General features: G+C 34.3%; 1 protein-coding gene and 1 long non-coding RNA gene across 2 annotated transcripts in view; one reads left to right on the top strand and one right to left on the bottom strand.

Annotated features, from left to right (window-relative positions):
- The window catches only part of LOC123706040 (putative uncharacterized protein DDB_G0277255), a 48,808-nt gene that overhangs the window by 11,310 nt on the left and 24,921 nt on the right, over positions 1-12,577 (bottom strand). The window lies entirely within an intron of this gene.
- On the top strand, positions 7,798-8,696 carry LOC123706049. Its single transcript, XR_006753360.1, has 2 exons — positions 7,798-8,052; positions 8,152-8,696. It is a non-coding gene; the product is annotated as an uncharacterized LOC123706049 (long non-coding RNA).

Raw genomic sequence — 12,577 nt, 5'->3', positions numbered from 1 at the left:
AATAAACGTAGAGACGTAGCCTTGGTACAAATGCACGTATAACTTTTGCGAACAAAAAGTCAACTTCCAATGACACTATACGCTAGTCGTCGCTAACTAGAGGGTAAAAAGTTGTGCGGCTTTTGCCCGCAACCCAGCGCTTGAACGTAAAATGATATTTCAAAATAATATTATTCTTTACCCACTCAATATCGAATATTCCACACACACTATATTCACTTCATTGAATAGTGATACACAGCCTCCAGGCAGCAGGTTTCTAAAAAAAGTATATTTTTTAACCGACTTCAAAAAAAAGGAGGAGGTTATCAATTCGGCCGGTATATTTTTTTTTTTTTTTTTTTTATGTATGTACACCGATTACTCCGAGGTTTCTGAACCGATTTACGTGATTCTTTTTTTGTTCGATGCGGGATGGTGTCGAATTGGTCCCATAAAAATTTTATTCGGCTAGGCCCAGTAGTTTTTATTTTATGAGCATTTTTGTCTGTACTCGATGACTTAATTGGAATGTAGCAAGTAACTTTGATTCACTTCCCGGTAACCGATTGAGCTGAAATTTTGTATACGTATGTAAATTGGATAGCGATGAAACATTATCATGACATAGAGCTGATTTGATGATGGAATCGGAAGGTGGCCATAGGAACTCAGTAATATATTGACTCAACTTTATCGAGTTTGGGCTCGTTTGATTCGTGTTGAAAATTACACTAAAAAGTATTAAATAAAATTAACTGCGTTAAAAACAACCGACTTCAAAAACGGAAAAGTAATAAATAAAAAAGATTTGATATTATTAATTATCTACTACATATTATTTAGATGTGCTATTTATTAAATAGGTTTGAAGTCGGTGCCAAACACTAAGCACTTAGTATTAAGCCCGTGCACCGACATCAAACCTATTTAATAAATAGCACATCTAAATAATATGTAGTAATTTATAATATCAAATCTTTTTTATTTTTTACTTTTCCGTTTTTGAAGTCGGTTGTTTTTAACGCAGTTAATTTTTGTCAGACAATTCTTTGGTTCACTTCTTTTCCAAACTGTTACTGTAGCTATGTTCATATACTTTTTTATTAGTTTGTGAATACCGAACCATATACCTTTATAGTTTATAAAGATGCTTGCGACAAGTTATTAACGAGATATTAATGAAAAATAAACAATGTTGTAAACTGGATAATAGAAAATTAACAACATGTAACCCAATTTGCGATAAGTCCGAGCCACCCCCCTTATCTTCCTTTTACATTATTAGTTAAGTATATTAGTTTGTTTAATCTAAAACAACACACCACCCTATAAGCAATGCAAATGAGTTTGGGTGGAATAATTCTTGCCATCGTATACATATTATCTTATACTTTACATCTATTTACGTTTATACTATCTTATTAAATAAATGAATCTACCTTATTCATATAAAAACATAGAATAAAAAAGTAATAGGAAAATGAGGATCATGATGTTACGTAGACGCAATATAACAATTTTTATGCTTTGTACACGTTCCCATTTTGCAGCATCGCCTTAAATTCAGCGGGTATTGCTTCATTAGGTAGATTCGTAAAAAGCCTTTGAAAACAACGCTTGTTACAAAGATATAATAGATAGGGAGGCGAAGAGGGGAATTTTCTGCAATACTCGAGCGTGGCAGTTTAAGATATGAGAGATACCTTAGACCTAATAGAACAAACTTTTTCACTATTTAGCTCTATATGTAGTGACGCGCGCCTAGGATAGACGATCAGATTAGTAAAAAAAAATCGATAGTCTGAAATACTCGAGCGCGTCAGATTAAGATATTGGGGGTTGATTTTAGTGTTTTAAGACTAAATTTAATTAATCTGACCATAAGTCCTTGACGCCGCCGAGTTATAGGGTCGCGAACTTGTAAAAAAAAAACGTTAACCCGGCATTCTCGAGCGCGATTTTTTTTATTTTTATTTTGAAGAATATAATCTAAAACTTACTAAAAACACAAAATCTGCCGGTTTCCGCATGACCGGAAGTCTGGAGGAGCCATTTCGTCTTCCGAAAAACGCGTTGCAGCATATAAGTCGCGAACTTTACTTTTTCAAAAAAAAAAAGTTTAAATAAACAAAAAAGGTAATTTTATTTTACAAAAAAAGGTCTCTTTTCATTTTTGTCCAAAGTTTAATTTTTTTTTACTTGAAGCATCATAAAAACTCAAACTCCCGGTTTTTTGAGTATATCTCGAAAACTGAGGGTGTTAAGAAAAATTGATATGAAATAACGATGATTAAAAAAAAGAAACTCTCAAACCTTTTTCGGTCAGATTAAGAGAACCCACCAACATTTTTGTCAGATTAAGAAAATATGCTTTCAGGAGACCGAGATAAACCTCCCCTATGAAAATCTGACGCGCTCGAGTATTTCAAAAGGACTTTTTTTTTCTGCATTTTCAAAAATTCATCGTAACTTATCGTCACGCCGAAATCGGCAGTTTTTTTAAGGGGAGCTTCCTTGGGGCCTACTTAACACCCCTTCCGAAAATCTGACGCGCTCGAGTAAATTTTTTTTTTGTGCATTTTTGACGAATTAATATGCCTAGCCCCACCACGCAAACCGGCAGATTAGTATACCGTTGTTATCAGAGGCACTTGGGGCATACGCAGTATGAATATCTGACGCGCTCGAGAATGCCCAAGTAACTATTTTTTTTTACATTTTTGAAAATCCGTACACGCCAAACCCACCGCTAAAATGGTTTTTACCATAGAAGCTTTTCTTTTCGAAATTATTTTATCTATCGATTTTGATAAGTCTCGACGGCGCCGTTTAATTACGCCATTTAGCTACCTCGCCTCCCTATCTATAATAGAATAGATTCGGTTTGTGTACGCATGTCAGCAATTAAGGGGCATGTTGTTTGCATGCCCTGTCCGGTGTCAAGTGACGGCTCGGCGTGCGCTAGCCGTTATTACGTACCAATAAACATCGCGTAAACGGCTTGCGGTTTTAAATATTTTTTTTCTTATTTTATTGAATTACTTAAGTTACTTTAAATATTATAAAAATTGTAAACTGCAGATTTTTTTTATGTATAGAATTGAAATACTTATTAATCCTCCACTGATAAAAATAATTTACCTAATAATTGTAATAAGGAATACATTGAAGCATAGTGTAAAGTTCTATTGTTAAATATATTCTACCACAATGTTAAAATTTAAAGAGCAAAGATTTAATACATTTATGTATTATCCTACCGCATGGCTCACCACTTACTCTTATAAATTGTACTTAAGTAATTTAGCGGCTATATACATTACACCCTTAGCCACTTGATTCAATATTTCATCAGATAAATATGAGCATAAATCGAATATCTTTAATAGGTACATAAGAATATCCCATATATTACATAAATTATGTACCTAGATAAAATAGCAATTTCATTAAATCATTTATTGAAATCAGTATAGCATGAATAAAAGCTTGCTGTGTGATTTTAATTAGAACGTAGGTATGCTGTGCCTATAATCATCCATCATTTTAAACCATACCACGATCTCATTTTTATTCCAACGATTTTACATAAAAGCAATCGGTCCATTAATGAATCCATCGGAAGCCTTTAATTTTTCAAACATTTTAATATTGGTAAAGCATACGTATTTTCAGTCCTTTCAATATGCGGGCGTACGTGCTTCATAGGTATTGATAATTCGTGTCGACGCAATTCACATAAATATGCAGCTTTTATTAAATTTCCGTAATAAAACTCCAATCCCGGAAATTTTTAATTAATTGCACTTTTTTGCATATATTTTAATCACGATTGTTTGCGAGGAAAATTTATTTTAATTGTTCTGATTTATGAAATTGTATAATATTAAGCTTTTGCACATTTGGTTAATCTTGAATTACAGAGTAACATATTTTTATGAATCACAACAATTTCTAGAATATTGTCAATCCCACATTGTAATTGATGCACACATTTATAGTTACATTCCTACGTATTCATTGAGAAACAGCGATCACTTGCCAAGGCCGCAATTTTACGCAAAGTCTTCTTTAACGCACCACTGCGACTGCTTGAAATAAAAGCTAATCTATTACGCGTAAAGGTAATGTTATTCCGGCGTCGCATTATACGAATGTTTTATTTTATTACTTTACTTAGCAAACAGAGCGTACCGCGCGTGATGGATGACTCGCTAATAAAACACGCCTAACCTGGCTACACTACATGTGGGTCACCGTTCAGGATTTATGGACGAATTTTCTCTGGTCTTTGTAGCTATGGATCTGAAATAACTATATAGAGCTATCAGTGGCTTATCTGAAATGAAATCTTAAGGAACCCATACCAAAATGTGTCCTTGCTTTATGTTGAAACAAAATCGTACCCATTGTAGATATTTTGTAACGCAATTTGACGTTGTATAGCGATGTATTTGTTAAGAAAATGTAGACTAAAAATCTAAATCGGGCCAGAGCGTAAGAATGTGAACCTTGTCTCTCCAACAGGAACTAGGTTACACTGATTTTATTTATACGTTCCAGGCTAAACGATCGATTTTATTATGCACATGGTCACCCCTCGGGTATGCGTTTACCCTTTAGGGTGTGCCTTAACACGTTCACTGCGGCACAGAAATATCTTTACTTTCCATTACTGCGTTACGGGTCGTTTTAAACCTTGTCCTATACCAGAGATTGTGGCGGCACGAGGCATATTAAACCCCACCGCCCGTAGGAGACCAAAATCGTTTTTTTGGCGCCAAATAAGACAAAGTGTGCGGCTTTTGTCGTGATTATTATTAACAATGAGTTCATTAACCTAAATCTACCGTCGCCCGTGGTTAGCTTAGTTAGTTTAGATTCTAGGGGTAAAATAAAATGTGGGGTCTGATGTACCCCATACCGCACTGAACAATAGCAGTTTTTCATATAATTTAGTGATGGGAAAAGAAATATCGATTTTATTTAATTGTATTTATTTATCAAACTTATGGATGTTTTTCATTAAAACAGGCCAAACAATAATATTGTTTGCAACCAGTGCATTCTGTGAGAATTTTCTTTACCTTTTTCGGCCTCACGACTTGTTAAGAAGGTGCGGAGTTTTTCGTAACATCCTACACATCTACTCTTCTTTGATCCCTTTAAGAGATGCTGTGCCTTGTTTGTTGGCTTGTTGACTTGGGCAAGAGTTAAATTTTGATGAGCCATACACCGATTGCCGGGTGCCGCTAGTTGATTCAATGAACAAACACACTAATAGTAATCATGATTATCAACCTATTTGAAGAAAGTTACTCAACATGTCACATTCACGATTCTATTAACGATATTTATTATAACGAGTAATTAGGATGTTTGAAAATTACCTGTATCCACATTCAAGTCATTCTTTGTAAAAGCTTCAATAAGTTGTTCCACAAATAGTCTCGAATGCGTTGCACAACACTAACCGCGTGAAGCTAGCTTAGGGTGCGGTACGAGGTGCGTGGTGGTACGAGGTGTTCGCAACCTCGTTCCGCACTGTGTTAGAATTTTTATTTGTTCAGTGCGGCACGAGGTCTAAGAAACCCGGTATTAAGGTCGGTATACCATTGAACTAGGAATCAATGGCACATCTCAGATATATAGATATCAATTTCCTACACTGAACCAGATGGAAGTTATGCCTCCCGCACGACAGAGAAGTTTAAGTTTTTTCCTACCGCTATAACGACGAGACACGGACAGGGTGTTTCAAGCCCTGTTTCGCAGCTAACGTGTTAAATAATATTGTTTACAGGGGACCACCCGAGGGACAGTCAAACACGTCATAGCTAACCCAAGGTTATAAGTATAAAAGTTTACTTGCAGTGTTAGCTCATAAATAAAAATTATTCAAACAAGAATTTAACTTCATTTTTCCAAATCTATATATATATATATATATATATATATATATATATATAAAACTCAAAGGTGACTGATATAGTGATCTATCAACGCACAGCCCAAACCACTGGACGGATCGGGCTAAAATTTGGCATGCAGGTAGATGTTATAACGTAGGCGTCCCCTAAGAAAGGGTTTTAGAAAATTCATCCCCTAAAGGGGTAAAATAAATGAAAACTTATACCATGAAAATTTATTTTTTCCACGCAAGCGAAGCTGCGGGCAACAGCTAGTAATAACTAAATATCTAGACAGTCATTCGTAAACATTTTCATATTTGGTTACCCAAAACAATTGTATTGATTGACAAACTATCGGTAGTCCGCGTGATCCCTTAGGTATTCGCATGTAGAAAGTGGTCTGTTTATCATAGTGTTTGTGTCCAATATAATATGATAAGCTGTACGCCAAGATGTTGTCTATATTTTAGATTACATCAATGATTTTGCTCTTGCAACACTTGTGTGACTACAATAATATTGTGTGATAACAATACATACAACATACTAATTTTGTAATTTAAGAAATATTCCTTTACCAATGTACTTAGGTATGACCACAGACTAATAATAATATACTACGTATACAACAGACGGTTCACTCCATACAAAAAAAGTTGCACTATGAATTTGCGCAATTAAAGCGCCAGTGGGGAAAAAACGTACTACATGTTCGATTATATCTCTTGGTCTTTTGCTTTTAACACACTAGATGGCACGTTAAACACAGACTTGAAGTTCTTTTCCTTCCAGAGCCACTAGATGGCACTAATGTAAATATATGTACACGTACCTTTTATTTTCAAGTCTGTTAGCGGCAGTACACATGGGGCCAAGGCGTTGGGCCAACGTGTTGGGAAAAAATGAAGGATATCAAGATTCCTGTTCACACATTGGCGTACTGATCATTCTGCATTGGCGCTTCAAAGATGGACGTAGTCCGTAGAAGTTCTTGCAGCCGCGGCAATTTATTTATACAATGCGTTTAATTATTACGTACATGTGCACCAATAACTCTTGAGTGTACTCTGCCGTCTGCGATGATACCATTTTCCAATCTCTATTTTCCTTTTTTTTTATTTCTGTATAAATAAAACATTATTAAAAAATATGTTTAGATTTTTTCAAATGTTTAAAATGTGTACATTTTACATTTAATTTAATTTTAACTATAAAAGGAAACTTTAAAGATTACGGACGGATGTATTGATTGGTGATATTTGATAATATTATTTATGTAATAAAGCACATTTTGATCAAAATCATGCTCATTGTATATTCTTATTTAATTTTTAAGAACAAGTAACTGTTTCATACTATTTTACTCATTTTTTAATATATTCATTTTTTTATCGCAAATGTATGAAAGTGAGTTATGAAAAACATCTAGAATAATATACCTACCTAATACTTAAATAGAAAATAAAACATCTAATATTTATTGAGTCATATGGTTTTTATTTTTGTGTAGTTCATGCAGTGGATTCCAAATTATTCCTTCATGTCGATACAATTCTACGAATTGTAAAACCTCATTGCTTGTCCACATCGGCGCCGCCATCGCTATCGGAACATGGAAACGTAAATTTCATTGACGCGCAACGATACTGTCTCCGCTGACGAGTAACAATAAACTGAACAAGACACCAACGTGTGAACGCTGTTTGCGGAGCGCGCCAAGATCCTTTGAAGTGTGCACAAAAAACCGACAACATTCGGTTGGCCTGCCAATATTGGCGCCAACTAGGTTAATGAAGCCAACATACCGCCAAGTAGCTCTCTACACGTTGGCCCAACCCATTGGCCCAACACGTTGGCCCCATGTGTACTGCCACCATGTGGCGTCAAGTGTCAATCAACATAATAATAAAAATAAATACCTAGGTACTCGGATTTTTAAATAAACAAAGTAAAATGACTTATTTAGTCACAGAGTACATTATTATGACTGGTATTTAGTTCACTTTATTTACGAGATTCTGTCAAAACCAAAACGAGAAGCTTTGTTTGTTTTCGTTTTTAATTGTTGACTAATATTTAAAAAATAAGTGCTAAATATGGTTTATGGATGGACTGTGAGGTTATGTAGAATCTACAGGCAGAAAATAAGCTTTATATGGTAAACTGATATTTTCTCAGAACATAAATTTTTACAAACATGATTTTTTAATGATTGGTTTATGGATTTGTAACCCAATATAAGATTGTTTTATTACAGACTTATTGCTTACGTTCGCAATAACAAATTTGTTCAAGAGAGGAGAAGAATTAATCCATCCCAAATGTAAATAATAATACGATTCTCCACAAAAACATTGTAGACACAAGAAAGGGATTTCTACATTTGCTACTAAGAAGGATATGGGATCATGAAGGATTTCATCTGTTTTAATACCAGTAAAATGGAATGAGCGCCGTGGCCGTGACTGTGTTTGGTACATAAAGAATGACAAACATTCAACTTGAAATTATGAGTGCATTACGGGCAAGGGCACAATAAGTTGCCCTTTGACTAAGATGTAGGTACTTAATTTTAAGGAACACGAAAATGGATGGCTAGAATAGGTATAATCGCATACATAGTATTTATTTCTAGTCTGTTGTATAAATAATCAAAGACTACAAAATATAATGAACTATGTCTTTAATATTAATTCTACAGTTTACAGTGTACTGTGTAGTGTGTAATCTATTGTATGTGTGCATCTAGAATATATAGTCCTGTTGTTCTACAGTTTAAGCAGTTCAATACAAGCTTACAGTCGAGTCAAGCGTTTCACTAACCACCAACCATTGCATGGCAACCCTGCCAGTTTTGTAAATTGTAGTCTACCTAACCTGACTGTTGGTTTTGATTTGTATCACACAAAAAATACTATACCAAATTTCAAGAAATAAGAATTAAATATTTGATTAAATTTTACTACTATACAGGAGCTTATACATGAAACATGACCAAAGCAGGGCTTTGGAGAAAGTGTGTATGGACAAAGACCACAATACATATGGTGCGGACAACTGCATGAAAAGCATGCAGTAAGAGACATTAAATAAATAAATAAATAAAACACATTTATTGTCAAGATCACAACACGAGATACATTTATAAACAAAGGAAAAACAAAAAGAAATAAAAAGAAAAATAATTAAATAAAAATAATCTTATTCCTAAGAAGTGAGTGACCTGATAAATGGAGCCAACTCAGTATATGATGGCAATGTGATTAATACCTTACCACCACTGATTTTCAGTGACCCCAAGTGACTATTGGAGTTTCAGTCTAGAATTGTATATAATGATAATTTAACATGAGTATATTATGTGAAAGATATATTTCTATTAATATGATAGATACTAATAAATAAATACATCAGTTAAAACATGTAATATAGGTAGCTGGTAGATATAATATCAGTATGTAATTATGTATATACTTAATGTAAATAAATAAAATGTAATTATGTATATGTTACCGGAAATGTATGAAATCAAGGAATTGTATACAAATCCTAGTGGTTTAAGGACGCTGTCACAAATCTGCGTTACTCAAATTTAGGTATCTAACGTCGCCACGTGGTTCGCGGGAACATCACGCTCACGTAAACATAGCGCAAGCGCATTCCATTTTATAGACCATCTTCATACTTGATATTATTTTTAATTTATTACGAATTTTAAAAATTCATTTTTATACTTTTATAAGTAACTAGGTAGGTAAAATTATTGTGATAAGTATGTTAGTAACTAACTTTAAAAAAAGTGTGTGTTTTACAAAACCTCTAGGAATTGTATGCAATATCTAGAAGCTTTTTAAGAAATGTTTAAAATATGTACTTTTTTAAGAATTATCATACATATTATTATGTTACCGGCAATGTATTAAATCCGGCATTGTATACAATTCTTAGAAAATATGTATGTATGTTATTCCGAGTTACGGTCCGAATTAAATAAATTAGATTCGTCACATTACCTAGGAAATCTGAACTTTTCCTAAGGAGCAAACACATATTTTGCAAATGTGGATGGTTTTTGGGGAAGCTATTACCCGAGGTCAAAACTAAAATCCAAGATGGCGCCGACGAAAATTTTACATCTTTTCGTCATGGGTGTCATTTTCATGGTTTTTGGGGTAGCTATTAATCAATATGAGGTCAAAACTAAAATCCAAGATGGCTCCGACGAAAAATTTGACATTTTTTCGTCATGGGTGTCATTTTCATGGTTTTTGGGGTAGCTATTAACGAATATGAGGTCAAAACTATAATCCAAGATGGCGCTGATGAAAATTTGACTTTTTTTCGTGATGGGTGTCATTTTCATGGTTTTTGGGGTAGCTATTAACGAATATGAGGTCAAAACTAAAATCCAAGATGGCGCCGACAAAAAATTTACATCTTTTCGTCATGGGTCATGGGTGTCATTTTCATGGTTTTTGGGGTAGCTATTAAACAATATGAGGTCAAAATTAAAATCCAAGATGGCGCCGACGAAAATTTTACATGTTTTCGTCATGGGTGTCTTTTTCAAGGTTTTTGGGGTAGCTATTAACCAATATGAGGTCAGAACTAAAATCCAAGATGGCGCCAACGACGATTCCTAAACATTTATTTCAATGCTCTTTAAGATTATTTCTCTCTCTCTCTCTCGTAGTATATAAGAATTCGACTATACAGGGTGCCCCACTATCGGTATACTAAGTGCTAAGGGACTTGTAGTTTTGCAAACCCTAATCACGTAAAAATACTTAAACAACAAAATTACATAAAAAAAATTTTGCTAATTTTTTTCTGAAAATCCATGTTTTCTTCTCTAACTTCGTGCAGCCGGCATATACCGTTTCGCTAATGTGATTATTTTGTCTATGAAAACATAATTAAACGATAGCTCACGTGCGAGTGACAAAGTTGGGCGGGTTGCATTTACGGGGTGTACCGTGTACACAAAGAGTTTTATGAATTAATCTAATTGAAAAAAAAGATACACCTGGCATTTTATAAGTATTTTTTACGTAGGTACTTAGCGTATGCAAAGCTATAACCTATACAGAGTACGAGTGAGTATGAGTATTTTAAAGAGATACATCATTTAAAGAGACACACCTAAAACCACAAAAATGACACCCATGACGAAAATATGTCAAATTTTTCGTCGGCGCCATCTTGGATTTTAGTTTTGACCTCATATTGGTTAATAGCTACCCCAAAAACCATGAAAATGACACCCATGACGAAAAGATGTAAAATTTTCGTCAGCGCCATTTTGGATTTCAGTTTTGACCTCATATTCGTTAATAGCTACCCCAAAAACCATGAAAATGACACCCATGACGAAAAGATGTAAAAGTTTCGTCGGCGCCATCTTGGATTATAATGTTGACCTCATATTCATTAATAGATACCCCAATAACCATGAAAATGACACCCATGACGAAAATATGTAAAATTTTCGTCGGCGCCATCTTGGATTTTAATTTTGACCTCATATTGTTTAATAGCTACCCCAAAAACCATGAAAATGACACCCATGACGAAAAGATGTAAATTTTTTGTCGGCGCCATCTTGGATTTTAGTTTTGACCTCATATTCGTTAATAGCTACCCCTAAAACCATGAAAATGACACCCATGACGAAAAGATGTAAAATTTTCGTCGGCGCCATTTTGGATTTAAGTTTTGTCAAATTGCTTTACCCCACCAATCCGTTCAACAACCCATAAAAAGGGGATCTCAGTCAACGTAATTTTTAAAACATAATTTTAAATTACAAATAATTTGAATATGAAACTTATACAGTTTACTCTTACTTATAAAGTATCAAATATTTCAAATCACAAAAACGACAGTGCACGCACAATAATCTTTTTCTTATTCGTTTTTATTTTTGGGACGAGGAGCGATACACCCGTCCTTCCAAGAGCGCTTCTGAGCGCGGTCTGACGACCCGCGAGAGCAAAATGTATGAAGAAATCAACAAGTAATTTTGATTTAGATACAAAAAAATTATCATAATCTATAAAGGACTATATATCCCTCAATAATGTATAGGTAAGAAGATAGATTAGGCTTTTACTTTTCTTAAAATGGTACCGTTTTAGACCCCATTTTTTTGCATTTTATGCGATTATTGTGCTGGGAAAATCGTATTTCAGCGACAATTTTGTATAACGTCGTACAATTTTTATAAGATGAACGTAGAGCTGAATATATTATCTTTAAATTAAGATATTACTATGTTCTCACGTGTAATTGCTTTAAGTTAAAATGGTACCGAAAAACAGCGTGTTTTTGTAAAAATCCGTAATAGCACCCTTAAGATCCGAATATAAGTCGAAATGCAACGGCGTGATAATAGAATGAGACCAATTTTATAATAAACTAGCAGTCCGCCCCGGCTAATAACAATATGTTCATATTATCTTACTAATTAACATTTCTTAAATCAACTTATATTCAATCAAATCAAATTTTCATTTGGTAAGTAATCAGTCCCCTCGTCCTGCTGACCCCGTGTACATGTCGCAGTCGGATTGTATAATCCGCCGTATTACAAACAGCCGGCATTTTGTAATATGCCGAAATTCGTCTTTTTCAAAAATTCTACAAAAAGACGGTCGCGAGCCGACGGAGCCCCACGAAGTGGG

The sequence above is a fragment of the Colias croceus genome, chromosome 3 (genome assembly GCF_905220415.1).
Source record: "Colias croceus chromosome 3, ilColCroc2.1".
Taxonomy (NCBI): Eukaryota; Metazoa; Arthropoda; class Insecta; order Lepidoptera; family Pieridae; genus Colias; species Colias croceus.
The sequence above is the reverse complement of the archived record's forward strand: the minus strand, read 5'-3'. Positions and strand labels throughout refer to the sequence as shown.